This window comes from Hermetia illucens, chromosome 1, assembly GCF_905115235.1.
Source record: "Hermetia illucens chromosome 1, iHerIll2.2.curated.20191125, whole genome shotgun sequence".
NCBI classification, from domain to species: Eukaryota; Metazoa; Arthropoda; class Insecta; order Diptera; family Stratiomyidae; genus Hermetia; species Hermetia illucens.
Window position 1 is genome coordinate 148,733,728 of NC_051849.1, and position 24,492 is coordinate 148,758,219.

The window sequence follows — 24,492 nt, forward strand, 5'->3', positions numbered from 1 at the left end:
TTACCTTCTTCGCATTTTGAGGGAGTACATAAGAAAATGCGGTTTACTCTATAAGGCAAAAGAAAGGCGACGAAAAATGAAGGTCACATCGACGACGGCACAGGGATTATCCTGGCAGGATCTTTGGAATCGCTCATATAATGGTGTACCGTGATTCGTCCGATGATTCGTATCTATCCGAATTCTCGCATGCCTAGTCGAACAAGCCAACCACACAGTGCGAAAGGTAATAAAGCGAGTCAGCAGCTTAATCACTGAGCACAGATGGCCTCTTACAATATGGACCATCGCGAACGAGCCCATGACAATGGTGAAATACTTGGTTATAGTAGTAAAGTTGTAAAGTAGTTGGTAGTAAAGGATATATTTGATATAAGAAATAAGGGAGACGTTCATCGGCGCCCCTCCACATTAAGGTGGATGTACTGGATTACGCCAAGTGGTCGGTTAATATTCATACCAGTGAAACCATCCAATATATTTACCCTCTTTGGCTGCTAACAGCTGGGTGAAAGAAGCACAACTCGAAGCCGAGCTCAAAGAACTGTTCCTGTTCCGACAATACGAAATTCCTACAACGAGGCCACACACAAACCACCGGCTTAGAAGGCGTCTTTTGAAAAAGTCCGCTTACTCAAAAACTGGGCCGATTCCGGTCAGAAACCAGTGGAGTCCAGTGCGGCCCGGCATTAGAAATCAGCTATTCAGTACCTGGGCATAAAAATAGACATGGAGATGAACTTTTTCGAACAAGTTAGGAGTGCTGTGGATTAGGCTATAACTGGAAATCTATCCAATCGTGTGCGATGTATTACAAACACCTAACGCAAACTCGATAGCGGGAACCTAGTGTCCACCTTTTGCATTGTTTGCAAGCTTGCGGTATTGATAATAGCCGAAGTCACTTCACTTGCGCTAGGCTCCGCTCTGTAAGGTGAAAATTAATATATCTCACAAAAGGTGAAGAAATGTGTAGAGAGGGCTCACATTCTCAATTCATGGCAGCAATGTTCAGAAAGCAAGTTTAGCAGTAGTTGAACCCTACAACTCATGACAGGTACGACTCTGGTTCAACCGAATGCACTGCTAGGCTGATTATCCGGGTACTCAGTAGGTATGGATATTTTCGATCCCAACTACATAAAATCGGAAAATCACGGTAGCTCGACTGTATGTACTGCAACTACCCCAATTCTTTCTTCTATAGATGGTGAAAGCGCTATCACCTCTTTGTTGAAAAGTAAATATGTCCTACGATTAAAGACGAAACTTTGCGCATAAATGCATGTTCCCTCCTTACCAAAAAAGATACAGAATGGCAGATTGGATTTGTAGACTAGGATAAGATGTTAGCGAGTTTACTGTCGCAAAAAGTAGCTGAGCTAAATCAAATTATGGCAAGTAAATTCAGAAGGCAAAATATGATTTTTTACGTTACTTATATTGTGAACTTATTACTGTTAGTGATCTTAGATATTAACATTCTGTACTGCACGGTTAGTGTGGGAAAAAGCGATAAGCTGAATATATGATAGATGGCCAGTGACAAGAACATTTTATTAGGCTGTAGCTATAACTTTTCCAAATACCGAAATTTATCTAAGTGAACTTATGATGATATTCCTGGCATTCTGAGGAGAACAACTAAATTTCGGTCCCCCTTGCAAGGAGATTGAAATTATGATACTAATCAAGGTGCATGCGGGCTGGATTAGATCAAAGAAATCGATTCAACTTTTAGAAAAAAATATGATTGCATTATAAACAGACAAATTGTTCCTGAAAGATATGCAGTTATGAAAATTGTAACTCATGTGAATTTTACGAAAAAAAATGCGTGGAATTTGGTTTAATCCTAGAGCGCTAAATTTATGACCTGAATCCTTTTTTCCCCGTACTTTTTTTACAGTTTCCAGGTGGTCTTTCGTTATCAGGCACTTGAACTTACGACGAAATAAGGGCTAGGTAAAAAAGTTGCGAAAACTTTATAGTGGCCGGTGAATATATACCTGGATAATTCATGTTCCATTATTCTTCCTATTCAGTCATGCCATTCTGATCTTCGCCTTCTTATTTACCTGTCTATTTCAATATTATTATCGATGAAGTTATCATGTTTGGAGATTTACAACCCAATTCGTTATTATTTTCAAAGGCAAGGGGTCAAGGAGTACATTATTCATTATGGAACCTTTTGGCATGCGTTTTTAGGAAATCTATCCTTATCGAGGTCTCCTTTCGTAGGAAATTGAAAATAATCACAATGAATTCCAAACAATGAGCCAATGATTTATAATAATCGAAATTTGTACCCTCGATTAAGCGATAACTTAATATCGTCTATTAATATACCTAATCTTGGCAAAATTTGGATTCAGGGTACGCCTAATCGATCATTCATATCACTTACATGCAATCAATCAATATCAAATACATTCTATATGCCTTCACTTGCATACGGAAAAACATCGATATTGATAAGAAAACATTATCCCTTCTAATCGAATCTTAAATATTTAATCATCTTTTATCTCACCAAAGCCCCAAATATTGCCTGCAGCTATCCGATGAAAAAATCCACCAAGCACTCATGGCATATGCTATTAAATAAATTGAAGAGGGAGAACTCCCAGAAACGTAATCATACTTTATACTGGATCTAATCTACTGTTCTCGTATAGAATGCCCTTCAAAACTGTAGTGAGTGCGTTATCTATTGCCATACGCCGACCAGCCTCCCCCCACCTGGTCCCACTGGCACTATCTCCAAAGAACGATTTACAATATTATTGATATTTGGATAGTTCAACTGGTAAGTTTATCACTTAAGCCATAAAACGAATATGGCTTGTAATAAAAACATGGGAGAACAAAACGAAAAGAAAACGAGGAAAAAATAGACGAACAAGCCGATAATAATGAAGGCGATATCGGTGACGATAACCAAGCATTTTTTGCTTTTTTCGCCTACTGATAATACCCTCCACAATACCGTCTATTTGAGGGTAAACAGCTTTCCCCCGCTCGACGAGGCAAAGATAAACTAAACATACTAATACGAAGCAGAGTGAGCAGTGACTATGGAATTTTGATTTATCAATTTTTTTGGAGGTATTAATAGACGCCATAAAAATTGGCACCTGAAGTTTTATAATATCGGAAAAATTGTGATTAAATTGAGGTGAATAGAAATCGAGGTTATTACGTTTGATATTGGCTCAGCTCGAATTTGAATGTTGTGCTTTTCAATTTGAATCCCATCTGAGCTTAAATACCAATGTTCCAACTAGGTTCCATCCACAATTCCACTTTTAACCATTGTCCTAGAACTATCCTGCAAACATATAATAGGTATTGACGTAAAAGGCAACTACAAAAGATGGGTATTTTTGAGCTTCGACTATCAAAAACAGTTGATGATTGGTTTTTAGGAATGTGACGCATACTCCTCGGCAACGACATTAGGCAAAAACGCTCTAGCTAATGTGAAGATTTCAGGGATATATGCAACACATTTTGAGCTCAACGAAGTGAGTTGTCCTACGGTACTTTATTCTTGCATCCTGGAAGGCTTAGGGGCAGCAGACGTAATTCCGCTGGCGCATAACGGCGCTCATAACCTGGAAGCCTGTTTCTGGTAAGATCTTGACTGCAACATTCCCACCTCGGTTAAGGACCAATTGTGCTAGGTATTTCCTTTTCTCGAGTATGTGAGAATAAGGCTTGATCTTAATGAGCGTAACAAAGAGCGTGAAAGATTTGTTGACCTTGCGGGTTTGGATAAGCCTTTAGTCCTTTAGTCCCATGGGGGATGATCAGTTAAAGAATTGGAAATAGCATTTCACCACGATTCTACATCCCGCAAAACTCCAACTTTTGTGGGTGGATGAAATGACAAAGCACCAACACATACGGATCGAAACTACTTCTCAATACAAAAATGAATTTATCTTTGCCAAAAACAAATTCTACCGAAGTAAAGCAGCCGGCTTTCGCCGGTTCCCCACGGAACTTCCCCAAGCAACCCCTGCAATTTCCACTAATTCGCAAATACTGAAAATCTAATATCTTCCCGAGTGAGTGGAAGAAAGGGACGATTGTTACGATGCTAATGAAGGGCACTTATAGGAATTTGAAATTGAAAGCAGGGACAATGACACTTTTTATTCTTATTTCTTTCTTATTGGCGTCATTTTTCATGTCCTCTTGGTCGGAGTACGTGGAATGGTTTAATGAACGATGCTATCTGTTATTTATTATGTCAAACACCTCGACTACGATAATGTCATTTGGTTGCTTTCACGGTCCTTGGCTAAATAGCTCTCAATTTTGAGAAGAAGGCAGGGCTACACTGAAAACAAACAACTAATCAATGAAACACTAAAATATACCACATTTAAAAAGGACAAAAATTCCGGCCGGCGAGTGGATCTTCCTGGAACTACGTGACGCAGAACAGTGCCGAAGAGGAAATGATGAGATGAAATAAAGCATATTGCTAAAAACTAATAACGCATGGATGTTATTGACACAGTATGGTCCACTTTGGGGTCTATGCCGCTATTATCGATAGAAAAAGAAGCGTCACAAAAGAGAGGGCAGGAGCAACAGACGATACATTCAGTGTAAGCATCTGGATTTTGAGATCTACCCAATTTAAAAACAGAGGTCAGAAGAGGTCCGTACGTGGAAGTAGTTAAAGAAGTTCGTAGAGAAGTTTCCTTTTGTACGATTTAATGCGGAAGACTAGAGCTATCTAAATTTATCAACGACAAGCACGACATGAACCAAACTATAATCAGCCATGAGACCTCTTCACAATAGGAAGATAATTGTCCTGGAAAAGCGGAAAACTGCTGATAATGCCGCAAGCGTTAGAAATGACAGAAAACTGCACTGCCAGCAACTTACGAGCAAACAAAAGAGTGTCGAAGAAAACCGGATATTCTAGGAAACTAGCAAGGAACAAAGGGGGGATTGAATTGGATCAAGAATGGATATTTCGAGAAGGATGCACAAGCGGCATTGATCAGTACAATGGAAGCAGAAATTACAGGGAGAAGCGTATATTAGCAAAAAATGCAGAAGAAAGGCAAATGCATGTTTGAAGAAAAGAAGGGATTAGAAAACAAGCGTACTACCATACGTGCCAAACGTCTAAAACTTAGCAAACTGTTAATTGTAATGTTATTCAAATCAATCTCAATCATTGAAAGGTCACTCAGATTACGTAAAATCAGAGATTGAAATTGCGATAATAAGCAGGCTTAGAGAAAGGTAATGATAATCGTTGGGGCTACCATCAAGATCCAATTGAATCAAGGCCTTGGCTCCACCAGGTCTAACATCGCCGGGGTTCAAAGTCGTATTTCACAGATTTACTACCAACGCATAATTGCAAAAGGATAAAGTCCAAAGGATAAGGTCCAAAGGTCAATGATTTCCTTACATAGATCCTCGGATCATCATCATCATCATCAACGGCGCAATAACCGGTATCCGGTTTAGGCCTGTCTTTTTCGCATGCCAGGTTAACTGGTAAACAGGTCAACACTACCATGGATCTGTCTATTGTAGTCTAATGCGAATATTTAACGCTTTCGAAATTTTTCCAGCTGCTTTGATTTGGCCCCACACGTTAGTCAAAGTCACTCTGGTCAGTCTAATATATTTTGTTAAGGTGTTAAATTTTGTTCATCGCTGTGTACAGTGTTATCCTAACAGTGCTATCATTGGCTGCCTTAAAGTTACGGAAAAGAGTTAGGGAAAGGAAAGAATCAAGAATTTGATATAGGAGTGTGTGGCTTTCATCTCAAGTGAGATAGAAGGGATATCTTTTAGACGATGACTAGCAAAGTCATACTTCTATAATTGCTATACTTGTGATATCTACTTTTCGTATATGTATACATATATCGTCGTGGTCAAAGGGTAATATAGGTCCCAGGGCGAAACGTGGATTGGTACCCACGATGGAATATAAAACTTGGGAAGCGCCTACTGAACCATCACCAACAGCTCTACTACCAAACTCTCAATCTCAACATCCACGTGGTGACAGAGTTCTTTCTTCATGAAACACTGCAGCCGGAGAAGAATGAAGGCGAGTCTCCCGTGCCTAAAAGCGAGAAAACTTGTACCAATTGGTTCTCAAGGTTGGGGGTTATGTAGGGCTGACAATCCTACACGGAAAACCAAAGTTACGAAGCCATGAAAAGACCCTCGGTCTGAATTGACAATACAAATACGAATCCAGGAACGAAAACGGAACAACGATTTGCGCATTTCCTCATGGAGTGGGCGCTCCTTGTACAGACAGAATGTTGCCCGGCAGCTAGGCGATGCATTGACCCAAAGGCTGATGTAACAGCCATACACGAGATGCGCTGGACAGGTACCGGTTACCTGGAGAAGAGCCACTACACCATATATTGTCGTGGCCATCCAGTAAAATATGTACTCGGAATAGATTTCAGGTATTCAGCCACAAAATGAAATCAACTATTCTTAGTTTTGAAAACATAAGCAAAAGGTTATTCACTCTGCGCGTGCGAGGCAAATTTAGAAATATAAATCTCATCAATGTTCAGACCCTTACAGAGCAGACTGCATAGTTGGAGAAGGATACCTTGTGCGAGGCAGTAGAGCGGACCCTTGAAGCCTGTCCCCGGTATGATATCAAAATATACTCGGAGATTTTAACTTTCAATTAGAGATGAAGCCCGTATTCAGGCGATACGTTGGCTAAAGAACACATAGGAGGGCAATATAGACTCAGATCACTATCTCGTTGGCTTGGTGCTCGAATAACAACACCTCCTAGAATTCTCTCTCACAATCAGATGGGAGTCAACTCTGAAGTGTGGATAGCTTCAGAGCAGCCCTCCGCAACACCTATAAGGAGGAAATGGATGTCGCAATAACCGCAGGCAATAGAGATCCTGGAAAGGAAGCATCGACAAATGGTCTTCACAACAACCTGAAGAACGTTATCATCGATGCAGCCCCAAACATACTTGGCCCCAGTCGCAAAAACAAATCGCAACGGTTCGACGATAAATGTATGCTGGCAACGGAACGGAAGAATGCTGTTTACCGAGTAATGTTGCATTCTCGAAGAACGCGGGCACGCGCAGAGACTTATTACGTACTCCATCGAGAGGAGCAGTGACTTCGCAGACGGAAAAAAAAACCTGGGAGAACCAACAAGTCTGTGAACTCGAAAAGTACAGAAAGCAACTGGAAGTTTTACCAATAAGTCAGCAGGATGAAGCCTTATACACATCGATGCTCATCTTGCTGAGAATAAGAGGGAAACCTGATTTCCGACAGAGTAAGCATATTGTCTCTGCCCGGAACAAAATCCCTAGTTCTCGATTTTAACAAAATGAACGCCTTCCCAAAACGACAAGTCCGTCGAACAAAAAAGGTCTCTTCAAGTGGATACGCACTCCAGAATGTCTCAATTCAAACGACAATTAATTCCGCTTGATGAAGGCGCAACGCGGGACATACTAGACCAATTTGTTATGTTTGACTTTTTCAGCTTATCGGAATTTCCGACAATCCTTTAAGCACAATCACATTCTTTAAGAATATTGCATAGCTCAGTACATAGCGTCTTTCAGTAGCTATTCCGACTGATGCCAAAGTTGCTTGTAACAGCATCAGTGGTAGAGTCCTCAAGATATTTCCAGACCTTATTAATTGGGGGTTGAGCCCCACGGCAATTTGTTTTGATTGTGTTTGTTGTATTTAATGCATTTCTATAATTATTTCGCAGCTATTCATCCTGTACGACCGTATTAATTTATGTATAGTGGTGTTTTGATTCTTGAAGTTTAGAATTATGGCACGGAATCTTGCCCAAACAAAATGACAATTTGACATTACTCGCGTGTCACGTATAACTACGGTATGGAAACCTTTTCCCATAGACAGCAACTAACAAGGCAGATTCGCAAATGATATTATCTCTCGCTGGGAACTTCTATATCTTTTACGGTGGTGATAGAACTGTGTAAAAAGAGTCTAGGAGGACTTTAATGGAAGGCACTAGGATATTTTAATTAATTGTTGAGTTTTTCACCTTTTTAGGGTTTTACTGTCTGTTTGTCTTTCTGACGCACACGTTTTTCTCAGAAACGGGAGCACTTATTGTCACAAAATTTGGTAGAAAGGTTGATGCGTGGGGTATGCAATAAATTACATACATTGTTCTACGTTGAACTTAAATTTTTTTTAAACAAAAATAGCCATGTGTGGTATCAAATGAAGGACTCGATTATTACTTTCCGAGGCCAGTAGTAGTTCTCAAAAACTACAACCGAAAAATCTGAACAAAATTATCTTAGTCCATGCGCATGGCATCTAAGCCCCGAAATACTCCCCATTGCGATTATATAAAATTAATAATGGTATATTATTTTATTTTGAGTATTTACTGTTAGCTCCCTTAAGTTCATCCCAGATCACTAAAAATGCCACTGTATAAGATTTAATATGAAGCATTATACCTGAAAATTTAGTGGAAATCCTATTATTATTACCAAAGTTATAATAGGTCAAAATTACCTCTTTCGCGTCAAGTTACTAATCTATAAAAGATAAAATGTCAGCACCACATCGAATTGAATATCGGATGTATTCAGCTTATATACGCTACGAGCTATGTATAAATTGAAACCCTTCTGTGAAATATTCTTACGCAAAAATCCATAAAACCTCTGATACCTGAGGCACCGAGCTTCTTGCTCCCGACTTCTTTGTGGTAACTCCGAAAAATGATGCCAAAGGGGACTGAAGACCATGGGGAATAACTTTTGCTTACTCAATTTATTGATCGAGTATTCAAGAAAAAACACTGCTCCTAAAAAATCTTTTTGATTTTTAGCTCTTGTTTTTCCAGGAATTGCCACCATTGAACTTCCTCTCTACGGCCCTGCTGCTCGAATAGAGCACATCGTGTCCTCTCATAACAACCCTCCCAAATCAAACTTTTGCGGACAAAAATGAGAGCATGCGGCTAAGGTGGGTGCCCTTCGCAATTACATTACTGACGTAGGTTGAGCTACCAACGGTTGGCACACTCTTGCCAATGAAGTTAAGGACGCTCCAAATTCAAACAGGGAATAATTCTTGTAAAATAAAAAGTTGTGCATAATATATGAGTGCCATTAACCCCTAAATAGGGCATAAAGCGTCAAACACATCCCCACGTCATCGTTATTAGGTTGCTGAAATGTGTTTTAGTTCCCTCCAAGAGTAGCACGCACTCTTCCTCCAGTGTTTTTTCATCCATACTTGCGCAAGTATAAACTAGACGGTTTACACAATTGTTGCAACTGTACAAATATCTCGAAGGACTTGGAATACGTATTCTTTCACTGGCCGAAATTTTTAAGCGAATTGATAGCTAAGTTGTCCTACCTTATCTGGAAGGAGACTCTGCGCGAGACATCACCCCTTAACCCCAGTCCATAATTGCAGGTGCACATGTAAGGGCATTATGAATTTGCTAAAGCCCTGGAAGTCACTCCATGACACGAAATAACGTAAGTTCTTGCGTTTCAACCATTTTCCATTTAGTGTATTGCAAATCAACTTGTTAAATTATAAAAACTGTTTTACACACAACTTCAATTCTACTTATAATCGAGGTCTGATAATGGAAAGGTAATCAAGCATCACTTAACTAAATGTTTTTCGATAAAAGGCAACCCTTTCAACTTTCCAGTTGCTACATATATATGAACATTTTTCCTCTTCCTCTCCAAAATCCTTAAAATCCATTTTCGGAAATGATGTTCACCCGGATTCCAATACCATTTCTGGAAAAACCAGAAAATACCCCCCCTCAAATAATTGCGGTTTGGTGAGCATTCAGGACATTGCCCGCTGCTACGAGGATACGTGGGTTGAAGTATATTTCTCATATATGAAAATCATTAACGGAAGAACGATTCTTTTTTGTTTCCAGGTTTCCCCAATCGAATACTTTCCGCAAAATGACTGGCACCAACCACTGAACTTTGGCTCCATTTCAGCCATGCAAACTTCCACAAAACCTGCTAAGTAGATAATATAAGCTCCTTCACACGACCAACAAAAACGTGCAACACTTTTCATCTATATAAAATCCGATAAAAAATGATTCTATTATAATGCCGGAAGTCAATATACTTATCGATCATTTTATTACCCAACGGCACTGACGCAGGGAGAGCTCTTAATGCCCACATGCACACATGCACGCAAATGTATCTGAGCCTAACAAGTGTATCTTTGGATGATAGAAATTTTTTTTCTAAAGATGTCTACGGCAAAGAAGATTATTTCCATTCATCGGACGAAACTACTTATATCCAAGCTGGATATCTGCAGGCTGAATGGATATCTGTTTTTCAAGTGTTATTTCTCATACCTGAGGAGATTAGATTTTGCGTTTGCTTCGCTTTCAGCACGTAGATATCTTCTTTGCTTCTTCGGTGTTTAGTCGATATGCTAGCAACGAGTCTGGTCATTAGTGGGCAATAAATTGCCGATGTCATAATTCGTATTTTATGATACGCGTATCAGCTTCACTGGTTTTATAAAATTATCTTGTGCAATTTGAACCTGAGTGGTATTAGGAGTTTGATGGCTTTTTAAATGAGTTGGTGCCTTGCCTGAAATTGGCTGTTTTGTTTAGTTCAGTTAAAATACCTGAACTGGAAAATAGTGTAAATGATAGTTTCATACGAGGAAAATTGACCTCTTATTGCAGGATGTGTATGAGAAAGTTGCAGTGGACTATGCATGGCATGCATTGAACGCAAGAAGTATCAAGCAAAATAAGGAAGCAAGGATTGAAGGGAATAGCTGATTGCTTTTGAGGCCGAAAATGTTATCTGCACATTAACCAGATGGGTCGTTTCAGTTAGCGTGCCACAGTTCTGGTGGCGGAATCCGGAAGCATGGCTCATCCAGTTGAAGGCGTAGTTCGCACCAGCAGATGTCACGACAGACGTCACTATCTTCAATCACGCTCTGGTCGGCCTGAACGAGAAGTCAGTCACACTCGTCCCCGACGTGCTAAACAAAGGCTCCTACGCACAACTTGAGGCGCTCATTAGGCGCCTATTGGAAAGAGAGGCAGCTAAGCTGAACCACTTACTGACAGATCTGACGATGGCGACCGGACCGTCAACCAGTTACTTCCGGAGGTGGCTTCAGTGACTATCGGAGGACACACAGGCCATACTAGCGTGTGCCGACGGCGGTTCCCTGGAGATGTTAGGCGGGACTGCAGACAAAATTCACAAAGTACACGTACGCCCCGTGGTCGCAGAGGCGTCGTGCGAGACACGAGAAAAGGCAAACGGCCGGACCAGAATATGCTGCTTTAGGGTAGGAAGCAGCACTTCAGCTGGTGGCACAATGAGTATTCAAATTCTCCAGTGACTCTATCAAAATGACTGTTCTCTGATGACGAAAGTAGGATCTTATTTTTAATCAATGACAGCGCAGGCGGGTGGTGATGTACCTCGTATTTGAGGCTCGTGACCCCTGTGAACAGATGCGTTCAAAGGCGATACTAGGATTTCGCTCGTTTCAAACATATAAAAAAAAACTCCTAAACCTGACGGGTGATGTAGCGATCCGATTACGTGTAGCTAACCTGTCAGTTGAAACCAATTGATAATGGGGTAGAATATATGTTTGAATTATGCGGGTTCGTTAAAGCTTCAGGAAGATGCAAACATCCCACGTTGTCGGTATATCAAGACCGTGTTTTCGTGTTACATGTGGAAGCAAGGTGTTATTATGGCTCACGGTAGAATTCCGATCACTCATCACCTTTAAGAGGCCTCTCTCGTGTCATATTCTCCACCTGTGTCGGAAGCACTTCTTGGTTCATATACTGTACTATGGTTAGGTTTCTCACTTTGGACAGTAAGGGGTAGAGGAATATTTGATCTCTCATAACTTCTAAACTTCTGTTCGCCATAGTTTGCGGTTACTGAAAATACGCTTCGGCTCCCCCAGGACTTCCGCCAGCACTCGTCCTACATTGTTCTGCACCAAGTGTCCTTGGGGCGACCCACTCGCGGGGCATCTTGAGAATGTGGATTCCACAGCATGGCGTAGCCAACAATGCAGTTGTCGTTCCTGCTCAAAATGTGATCTATCCATCCTCACTTCCGTTTTCCTACCACATTCCGTATTGGTGCCAGGCCTGTGTCCGCCAGTTTCTTCACTTGGAATAGTATCGGACCAGCGTACTCCGATGATACGACGTAGACAGGAGTTAACGAAGGTTTGGAGCCTGCGAGTGACAGTGGTAGTCACTTTCTATTTGCCACCCCCATATAGCAACACAAAAACAACACTATCACAGAACAGTCTTAACTTGACCTTGATGATAATAAAAACTAGATCTTAAACAAGGTAGCGAAAGCGGATCAAGCGTTATTAACACTTAACGGTAACCACACTTCCTAGATATTCAAATTGATCGATAATTTCGATACCCTTTTCATTAATCGAGGTGTGGTAATGCGTTTTTGTATGGCCGCATACATTTTCTTATAAAAAGCAGCATAGTTATGGCACGGATATTTCCCCATTGTTAGGTTAGTTGTTCCTAGTGTTGCTAGTTGACAAGGAGGAATGTGGGACTTCTTACGAAGTATATGTCATGTCATGATATGTGTAGGGATCAACCTCTGCGGTTTGCAAAACTTATCCCTGACTGAGGCGGACGATCACGCAGTGAGTCGACCGAGCACTAATGCAAGAGCAAAAATTAGGGACGGCTAATACCTGAGAAAAATTCACATTTTAACAATACTAGCTAGCAGAACATTTCCGTCTTCGAGGCAAATATTATATTAACTGTGTTCGTCCAGGATCATTTTAGTATACTACAACAACCAGCCAATGTAGCCACACTGAAGGCGGCGGAGAATTCTTTCCGTTCGAGAGAGGTATGTCGGTCACGAGCACGTTCGACATCAACCTCCACCAATGGACGTTCGGGTACCCGTCCGTCAAGACCCGTATGGAACCCCATCATGTACAGGTACTATCCTAGGTTTACAGATCACGAAAGTTACCAGCCCATTCACGTTTCTTGCAGCCCCAAAAAAACTGAGCTGGCTGGGGGATGCACCGACATCTACCCGAATCACAGCGACACGACGTTTTACCCTCAGCAGCTGAAATTAGCGGCTACAAACTGCACGGCTGCAGGCAAGTAGGCATGAATCTTAGTTTTAGATCGTCACGGAAAATTTTAACCTGCGGAAAAAACAACATGCTTCCCATCACTTTTGAGGACGTTGTCGACCCATACAATTGCCACTCCTCCAAAAATATCACAACATTACCACCGAATGTAGTATATATATCTGAGCCAACATGATATTCAGCATCACGTCAGCACTACTTGTTCCAAAATATTCTCGAAGGTGCGTCGTCCACCATTCCTGAAGCCCGCTGCTGCGCGGAAAGAATTTAACGAACTAATTAAGCAGGATCTACGCAGCCCTTTCAACAGCAGTTGGTCATCTTCACTCCATCTGGTCCCCAATCGCAGTGGCGAACGGCAAGCTTATAGAGATTATAGACGCCTAAATGATCAGACGATTCCGGACCGCTACCCCATTCCACTCATCCAAGACTTTGCGCATTATTCAGCAAACTATAGTGTTTTCTTGACTTTAGATCTCACCGAAGTTTACCGCCAAATTCCTGTAGTTCCTAAAGATATTTCAAATACAGCAATTTGTACACCTTTCAGAATCTTCGAGTTCATATGGACTTTTGTGCTGATTCATCTTTTTACAACTTTTTCCTTACAGCGTATTACAATAGCAGTTCTACAACTTGTTGGAGTCTCAGCAGTTCTTAAGCAAGTACGGACGGTTTATAATTTCAGCAAACTTGTAGAAAAGTAGAAGGGGATCAAGTTAGTATCAAAGGAATTGGTGGGTCTGGATGTAGAAAGCCATTTTAAAAGAATTCCCGTAGAAAAATTTACGCGGATTATAATACCAGCAGCAATCGGGGTAAAATTAAGCTTGTAACATTAGGCGCTAACCATTGCTCTTCAAGGATTCCAGGAAAAACAAATAGTTTCCTCTAGGGCATATTGTCCAAAATGGAGCTTAATCAAGATGTCGTTTGTTTCATGTGGTAAAACGTATATCCCCTTATCTAAAAACGCTTCTTTTAAGTATGTTTTGTAGCCAATATTATATCCGTTGAAATCCTTTGCGGAAACTTATAATAATAATCGTTGGCGCACCAATTCATGTTGGATCAGGACCTTGTTGTGTGTTAGAGCACTTCATTCAAGACCGTAACCATACACTACAGTACACTGTAGAAAGTAATGTGATCAGCATTGCGCTCGCCCAAAATTTATTTCCTGATTTAACTCAGGTGCTCATTCACAGCTGAGTCGACTAGTATCCGACATCCAGTCACGAAAACAAATCCCTGTTCCATCAGTGAGATTTTAACCACTTGAATCATGCGCTTATGTTTTTACTTTATTTGCCTAGTTGCGTAAATAACGGCAACGGCACCAGAATCTATCCTAGATCTACCCCTTCCTCTACTCAATCGGGGGTAAAATAGAAACAATCTAAGGACACATGTAGACTTGACATCACAGGCCCGTCGATTTGCAAATCCCTGGGCAACCATGAAGTGACTTCAATACTTGCTCATTAAATGTTTTACAGATTTCCTTTTGGAAAGACCTGCACACCCTTAATAACTCTATTCTTTTTGTGATTGTCGACAAATGGTCACAAGTTCTTTTGGGGTTATGGACATAATAATCCTCACCATCTACACCGATACGGGTCAGTCATGGAAGACTGGCGGGGTTGTCTATCGAAAGCCCCATTATAGAACTTGTCCGATCACTCAAGAAAGATATGTAGCGTTTTATTGGCAGCAGAAAAATGTCTGGTACAAAACCACGGAGTCTTACCACTCGAATCTACTCCATCAGTTATAGAGCCTTATCAGCTGGAAAAGCTAGCCGAATAAACGGCGTCTACTGAACGCTGCTGGTAATGAGAAGGGTGAGAGATTGGCTCATCGCCCCCTGACACTGAAATTATAGCCCAGAGGCAGCACTTGCCGTAAAGCTACTCATTGTTAAATTTACTTTACGGGGTGACGCTGTAATGGACCACAAGGAATTGGACAGTTGCCTGCAGAAGAAAACTTTATAAAAAAAACTGGGTTTCCAGAGCCACATGTTTATTATCCCTCATGAAGTGGAACGAGATAACCCTACTGGAGCTTTTAGCAGGACAGCTTAACGTTTCACATGGAAAAAATTAGGTGCAGTAGAACCTATTACTTAGCCCTAATGGGTCAGAAAGTGTTTCTGGTTTTCTTTACCTATTGAATTTGAAAATGTCACATCAAATTTCAAAATCGAAATCTTCATTTTGGACTTATAATATTTATTTTATCGTTTAATTTATTGGCCATTAATAATTTCGAGAGCAACATCCATCTCCGTCTCATCTAGCCCGAAACCGTGACAATCAAATATTCATTACCTAAAATAAAAATGTAAAGCAAATTCCAGTATAAAATCGGCCATAAAAATTTAGCGAATTAACAAAAATTTTGCAAATGATGCGTCGGTGTCAAAGATGTCGACATCAAATCAGTCGGAAAAAAATCAATTTCACGTTTCACCTACAAACGCTGTCTCTCATAATAGCCCAAATTTTCAAAAAAAAGAGATTTTCCGTTGCGTAAATTGGCAAACAAAAAATCAATCAAAAGAGCTGAATATTTGGCTTAATCATATACATCGCGGAGATAAGGCAAAGGCAGTCGCATCGACCAGAGAGTATTGAAGATAAATCTTAATAATGGAATGTCGGCCATAATGAGATGTAAATAAGCTTGGCGCTGCGTTAATGTATCATTCCTAAGCTTACCTACGTATAGTGATAAAATTAGCATTTTACTAGCAGATCGGAAACATCAATCGATGTGTCTGTCAATAATCGAAAGGTGCGAATTTAAGTGTAAGATAGGGTGACGATAAAGTACATGCTCCAAACTCATTCAACTTATCGGCACTATATTAAGCTAAATTTTACATTAGAAGTAGCTCTCAAGCAGATATTTCACAAAGATGAAGTGACTGGTGAATCTAGCGACATTATGACTGAGGTCCCCCATTACGATCAAATGCTAGGCTCCATTGTTTTTCTGGAAAATTCAAATTAATAATAACGTAATTATGCAGCATCGTACACAAAACAAGGGCTGTTCAAAAAGCCGTAACCTTCGCAGCTTTTACCACCTCTTTATTTGCCTTGAATTTTTACCCCCTTAGGGGAATTTTGACTTCGGGGCACAGCCAAAAATCACACGGGGCTAGAACCGAACTGTAAGGCGAGTGGACTACAGTTTTAATGTCTACAGTATGAGGGACGTGGGGTCGGTCTGGTTGATGTTCTGTTCCTGTCATTTTTTTTTGAATGACGCAACATGGAATCTTCAATGAACTGTCTGTCTGACTTTTTGACCTTGAAGGTAGCCATGTTTCTAGGAACACCGTAACAATCGAAGTAGATTGTCATTATTACCACATTGCAACTCATTTTCGCTTTCCTTGGAAGTGAAGACGATGCTGTTTGCCACTGAGAAGTTTCTTGTTTCGGTTCGAGAACATAGTAGTACATCCCAGGTTCGTTCACAGTTATAATTCATTTAATTAATTCAAGTATTAATTCTCCGCCGAACCGCAATAACAAGTCCTGGCACACGGAAAAGCGATATTCCATTTGTTCTGATGTCAGCAGGCGCAGCACCCATCTCTAGCACAATCGTTATATGGCCAGTATAATTGGAAACACGCCCCCCTCTTTGGCATATATTGGGAGCCTCTCCCTTAAGTTTCACATTGAACGATGTGTTCCCACCTTCCCAACAAATTTGGTATCAATTTGGTGAAAAAAGTGCCTGTGACAGACGGTCAAACAGACAGACAGTAGACCAATTTTAATTTTAAAAAGGACGAAGGTCTACTGGGCAGTGTGCGGCTCAGTTGAAGCGTTTCGATGACACACACTATTTTTTGAATAATTTAGCCCCTCTTGCGTCACTTTCAAGAGTGCCGCCTACTAACATTTTGGTGCATTCGGAGATTACACCGAAATGGGACTAAACTTCTTTCATAAGGAAATACCTCAGGCAATACCTCAGTTGAGCTACACTTAGGATCTGGTCGGTTTGCGTGGGATAGGTGTGCCCTTTGTCAGGTTCAGCCTTTGTGACCATTCTAACAATCTTACTTTTTCACCTTGAAAATGTCACTCAACATGAAGCACCTGCTATGGTGCATGGAAGTGAAATTTTGAAAAACAGCCATTTAGTCATTTCCTATCTCGGCCTCATATATTAGAACCCCCTAAGCTGTTGAATTATTGGAGATAAAGATAGAACCGAACGGTTTAGGGTGAACAGTCCTACACCTCAGATAAAGTTTTATCGTAAGCCTAGGAATCAACGCCTGCCGAATTAACTTCTCCCCAGTAAAGATAGAACCGAACGGTTTAGGGTGAACAGTCCTACACCTCAGATAAAGTTTTATCGTACGCCTAGGAATCAACGCCTGCCGAATTAACTTCTCCCCAGTAATGCCGGAATTTCAAGAAAGCATTTTCATACCTCTTCCTTTTAGTTCTGCGACTCACATCCAAGTATAGCCTAGAGGTGAATTTTCGACTGTTAGTCAAACACACTCACACGCTTTTTGGTGGAGATCCAGCCAACTGGTACTAGTCCCAAAGCGGTGCCATTTGTTCTGCTTTCACATCCCTTTCCTTCCCCTTATCAGTTTCAAGATCACTTCTCCGGTCTTAAAATTCGAAAGCGAATCTGAAGTCAAACCCAATAGGATCGTGAACCTTTCGCAAAATACTATTGATAATTACGAAGTGTGGTCATGCCGGGTTCAACACATTCCACGCGTGGACATCGATTTATGTAAGTAGAAGGCATTGTTTTGAAACAACTACATTAGATGTCCTGGAAGCTTCCAGTGTTAGGCACTGTTAGATTTCTCGACAATCGTTATCGTTATCAAGACTGTCTAAAAGAAAGGAACGCCTTTTGCTACGAATGTCGCTCTCCAAAAATCTGTAAGGCATAATGTCGCAGATGCCTCGGAAGCTTCAAGGCGAAAGGGAAAACCACCTTTTACCTCAGCTTTATCAACTTCACTACCACCACTGCAAACCTTTTCGGTCTCTCCCTTAAGACTTAGCCTAGCAACAAATAAGATTTTAAAAAGTGACAAAATATTGTAATGTACTCCCAGAAGTAAGCCATCCAAATTGACCATCTGAGCTTCTGTGCATACATACACTACAAATGACTTGGTTTTTGGGTGCAATTTATCATGTTTAGCGAGAACTCGGATGTTCATTGTACAGATCTTGATTCTTAGCTTAAATTGAAAAAAGCTCTGGAACTACCTATCTTGTCTGCGTGATTTTTAACAAACAAAATGAACATTTGTTTTCTTTAATTGCCGACATCTTCAGGCAGAAAATCTGTGCAAAATATATTTAATCTCTCCCTCTCTGATACCTGAGATTGAACCAAGAGTTTGAACCTCTCAAGAATTCAATGATTTCTTGCAAAGCTGCTGTATCCTCATAGTCTTGAGAGGCAAAATATGTAGAGTAATTGGTTGATTTTCGGGAAAATTTATCTAGGCTTGATTGTGGGCCAAGTTTTGAAGTGTGAGTCTTGGAAACGTCTACAGTTGTTTCCAGGGAGACACTGAATTCTACCAGGACCATTGGAATCATCAGGTAGTTGATTCGCTTCTGCAATTGGTCGTCCCCACATTTAGCCAGTTTGGCACCATGCGACTTATGGCTATCCGTGCAATTCATTAGCTTAGAATGAATTGCACGGATTGTATCTTCCATGATTAGTGGTTATCCAGTTCCGCTTATTGAACAATTCATCAAAATACTCAACACATGGCTCCAATATGATCATACAGTGAGAAATGAAACTTCCCTCTTTGTCTCAACAAATGTATATGTATATGTATATGACTTCATCCTGCCGACTTGTTAGTCAAATATCCTCGCCTGGTCCAGCTTCTTCTGCATCTTTTAAGTTTACAGGGTTGTTGGTTCTCCAGGCTTCAATGTTTATTTTCACTTGATTGTCAGAGCGAATTTGAGGTAGTATAGTTATAATCAAGACTGAGGGGGGTGGTGTTCAATTAACACGTGGTCAATTTGAGTGAAAGTTATCCCACCTGGAGAGATCAATGTTTGTTTGAGCCAGCTCCCTTTATAGGGAAATGAAGGTTTATGAGGATTTTGACTGGCTAGGAAATGTATTGCAACCATATAGTCTATTGGATGGGATCGTAATATATGGTATATTCACTATTCCGGTCCCTGTCCAAAGCATTTCTAGCCACACTGTGATATTAACATTATATTGGGACATGATGCGGACTAGCTGGTGAGCTCACGTTCTATGAGAAATGTGCAATTCCTTTTACTCACAATCTATATAACTTCTTGACAGATTGATACTCATGTACCAAACCATTCTTCGAATCATAAATCTTCATTGGGAATTTGTAACCGGAGGCTATATTCCTTTAGTAAATGCATAAATAATTTCAAGGTTAGTTTTTTTGCAAAAAGCTTGTTTATGTTTACAAATTCAGAACCTACCAATTGATTGAGACGAAGACGGCTTACGGTTTCATACCACGGCAGAGGAAACTCATCAGACTCGAAGCGAAGGTGGATTTTACACTTACTGGTCCACAGTAGGTCAGAATATTCTTTAACACCGGCGGATCTGATAGTAAACGGCTTATATTTCAAATTAAAAGATGGAGTTTGTCGGTAAAAACAAAGGCTATGAATGGTCGAAGCCTAAAGTAACGAAGTCATTTCTAAAAAAAAACGCAGCCTATAAAACTATAAAATCAACACACAACGCCAAAAAAAGTCGGGAAATCGGAAGCTCGGTGCTTCAGGTATAAAGGGGTTTGTTTGCTTCTTCTGTGAGTATATATGAATACAGAACTATCCCATTTGTACGTATCCCGTTATGTATATGCATTTAGCATGTCTGAATACTCACTTAAGGGGGGTTATACTCAATTTCCCAAAAATTAAGTAATATACTATATGGAGAGTATTTCGAGGTCTGGACACTATATAGAGGCAGCTTCACGATCTTTTTCAGATTTTTCGGTTGGGTAGTTTCTGAGAATGGGCCCGTTAAAGAAATAATCACTTTCGACACCTCCCACTCCCTGCCTTTTGAACGAATGTGAAAACTAACTGGGATCGAGAAGTACTAAGCAAGACCTTTCATTTGATACCCAACATGACTATATTCGGTGAGAAAAAAATTACACTCCCCTTTTGCATGTATGGAATGAGTCCTGTCTCACTTTAAGTGCGTACATTTTGACTCCTCACTCGCGAACTTTACAATTCACGACTAAACTTATATTAGTTGCGGAAAGTACTAATCGAAACCTTTGGTTTGATACCCTAGAAGACTATATCCGGTGAAAAAATAGTTTGAATCCCCCCTTTGTATGTATGGGGTGTCACTCGCTGTATGCGTGGGATTTCATAGTTCCCATCTGTCCACCGAATTTCGTTCGTATCGACTTAGCCATTTTGGAGGAAAGTGCGTGTGACAGACAGACAGACAGACAGTGAATCGATTTTAATAAGGTTCTTTTTTACACAAAACCTTAAAGAGGAAAATAAAACCGCAACGATAATATTCAAAAGTTATTGAACCAAGTGTACGAAGTGTAAACTGCCCTGTACCACATAGACCTACCCTAAACAGTCCGTATTTCATCAGTCATCCAGAACTCTGACCATCACAAATTTACTGATAAGAAATTCATGGACTGACGTATTTAGTATACGCTACAGGCAAAAAGCAATTTTTACTACAAGAATTTAAACATCCAAACCATTCGGAGCTCATGTTTCGGCTAATAATACAACGACAACTGAAATTGTCTGTCATCAGTCCAACCTGACTGACAAATTTTACTTAAAATTTTTAATATTCATCACTCCATCCGTCATTTGTCATATTGACTGACGGAAACTGATGAAATACAGATCGCATAGGGTAGGTAGTAAACAAAAATAAAATTCCGATGAGATACTTGCTCAGTTGCTAAAAAAGATTGGACAACCTCTCAACAATTTCCTACATCAATCAGTATAAAAAATCTGGACGAGTGGTGATACCACATGAATAGCACCAGCTCATAAACTACCACAGAAAAAAAAATCAACTGTGCTGCAACAACTACAACTGTTAATTAAAATAGTAAAACACTAACTCACAAAAGAAGCAGACTTTATGATTGTTGAAGACTGAGGAGACCTTGGACGGAGCGGGCAAACAACAGGTAATTGCTGAAAAAAATTCTGAAAACAACGCTGAGGTGAATGATTCTCTATCGAATTGCAGCATAACACACAAGATAACATTAATTGGGACACTATCCACAGCTAGTGAAAGGCACAATAAGGAACACGGAGTCCTAAGTCGAAGCCTACAAAAAACTCACGGAAACTCAGCCTAACATCGGAATGTACCAAACGGAAACAACTAGTTGACGCCAAAAGTACGCTACCTTTCAAGTTTTTGAGTGTGCAGCAGTGACAGAAACCTAACAGCATTCTCAAGGTAGTATGCAAAACAGGACAGAAATTCGGGGAAAAAGAAAAAAAAACTCTGGAGAAACGCACGCGCAATAATCTTTATTTAAAAAAAGTCTAATTTATGTGGACACCAAAAAGTCACTAGGTTGGTAGTTTAGATTCCTTTTATGTCAATTTAATTTGGAAGTACCTAAAAGGTTTTATTATTATTTTTACTAACCCCGTAAATAACTCAATAAAATATTTATCCGTCAACATACCGAACAAAAAAACTCCTTTTTTAATAACTCAAACATTTTTTAAGCAGTTACAAGCGGTCAAAAAAATCAAAATTAATTTATAAAGAAAACGATGACTTTGACAGATACGCTGAAAGTTGGTGTGGTTACTTATAAAATAGAAGGCTGGACATTTCAGGTATGAAAGGTTTTGTGTATTTCTTTTATAAAGACATTTAAGTGAGCATTTGCCCCATTAGTACCTAGCACGTAGTATATACATATATTATGTGAGAATATCCACATTCGGGGGATATTGACATTCAGTCTTGAATTTGCAAAGAAGCGACAACTTTGACCTATTATAACTTTGTTGGTGATAGTGCGTTTCCTCAACCTTTGGTAGGATCATGCGCTCTGTTATACCCTACACTGTTTACAAAATTTGAACTTGAGAGGGATTTTGCAGCCACTTACTAAAAATTATAGTAATATACTATTATTAACTTAATTTGAACAGATATCGACCCCCTGCGCTGCTCATCTTTCCAACAATTGTCAAAACTAAGACCGGCTTCGGAAAGCATTAACCACCGTCTCACATGACTATATTTGATGAAGACAAATGGACACCCCTTTTTTGCATGTGCATGGGACAACCCTTAAATCCGATGTAGAATTATTTAACCCACTATGCGTGTGCATTTATAATTCCCATCTTTCCATCAAATTTGGTGTGATTCGCTTCAACCGTCTCCGAGAAAAATGCGTGTGACGGACAGACAGACAAGTAGACAGTTGGCGAACAAATAATTTACTCCCAACCATCACTCAAATACTTGGAAGTAATGATTGAAAGAACGCTCAACTCCAAAAAACATATTGAATGCGCCGCAACAAAAGCATCTTCCATCGCTGCTACCATCTCAATGGTACTACCGAAGATTGGTGGGCCAAGACAAAGTCGGCGTCTTTTGCTTTCTAGGGTAGTCAGCTCCCTGCTACTCTACTGGAGCTCCAGTTTGGGCAACTGTTCTGGATAACAAAGTAATCTGCAGAAAATTGGGAATGGCGTATCGGCTAAGTACATTCTGGGCATGCAATGCGTAGCGGACAATATCACTAACAGGGATGCTCCGCATAGACATCTTGGCGAATGAAGGCGAGTATATGACAAAACGTATGCAGCTGGGTAGTCAAGTTCGACAGCAGCTGGCACGGTAGCAATCTATCGAAGAGTGGCAAAAGAGATGGGACGAGCCACAAATTGGTCATTATACAAACCGCATCATTCCGGACATTCAGAAATGGTTTAAACGAAACCACGAGAAATTAAGCTAGGAGTTAACGCAATTCTTAAGTGTACATGGTGGTTATCGTGCTTATTTATATCGATTTGGTCACGACGAGTCACCATGCGGCCCAAGGTGGCTAAGAAGGCGACTTAACACTCGCAAATATTGTGGAATCCATGCTTGAGTCGACGAATGCTTGGAAGCAAGCTGTAAAGGAACTGCAAGCTATTCATCTACAGCGTAAACAGCAAGAACTACGACGAAGACAAGAAAGAGAGAGAATAGTTAAAGGCTGATCCAGCCGCGCGACGCAATTTTTTATAGGAGTTCCTTAGGGAGAGTGCAATGGGAAGGGGGTGGTTTTAGTTAGTCGTCTCACATAACTACATGGAAGGAGCTAGCAGTAGGGTTTGAACGTTTCAACTTTCCAACGCCGAAAAAAAAGGCAGACAGATAAACCGAATTCAATAAGGTTTTGTGTAAAACAAAAGAACAAATGTTGCTATACTCAACAAAATTAGATGCAGTGAACCATCAGTCAGAAAAGTTTGGGCGAATTATTTGAAAAACGGAGACCTTAGTGTGCCAGTGTTGACAGTGACTTCAAGGAAGACGAGTGAGCATAAGAATGGGAATTAGTTCCGAATATCTCTACGAAATCGTAACTACGAAACTGCTTCCGCAATTGGTGTGAGGACCAAGGCTGCCCATCATGTGGATTTAAGAAGCTCAGCTGTTAGACAGCGGCTAAGTGAAATAGTTTCAATGTCAAGCGAGCTTAGAAAAAACTATTTAAAACTTGAAGGAAATTGTTAAATTTACTTGACACGATGCACTTTCGACAGAATTACGATAGTTTTAAGATGCTTGCGCAGGGATATTCAGAACGAATTCCTCTCTTCACGCTCACTCGTCTTCCTTGAAAGTCCACTGTCACGCTGGCGCACCAAACTCTCCGCTTTCAAACAACTCGCCCAAAATTTTCTTATTGATCCTGCAGGTTCCGCATTTCTCTCGAAACCATCGTTTTTCTTATCAATTAATTTATTTCATCAATTGATATCCCAATGCTGATCAAGTTGATACTATTTTTTCCCTTAATACAAATAAACCCAAAAAAATTAAAGAAATCGGGTGTGACAGATAGACGGATAGACAGACATTGAATTGATTCTAATAAGGTTTTGCTTTATACAAAATCTTAAATAGACCCTTGAGATAAGGTGTCTTATTGGAAAACACCTCAGAACAACC

The 24,492-nt window shown here is 40.3% G+C and overlaps 1 protein-coding gene across 1 annotated transcript in view; it reads right to left on the reverse strand.

The window, feature by feature from the left end:
- The window catches only part of LOC119655734 (frizzled-4), a 116,362-nt gene that overhangs the window by 89,921 nt on the left and 1,949 nt on the right, over positions 1-24,492 (reverse strand). The window lies entirely within an intron of this gene.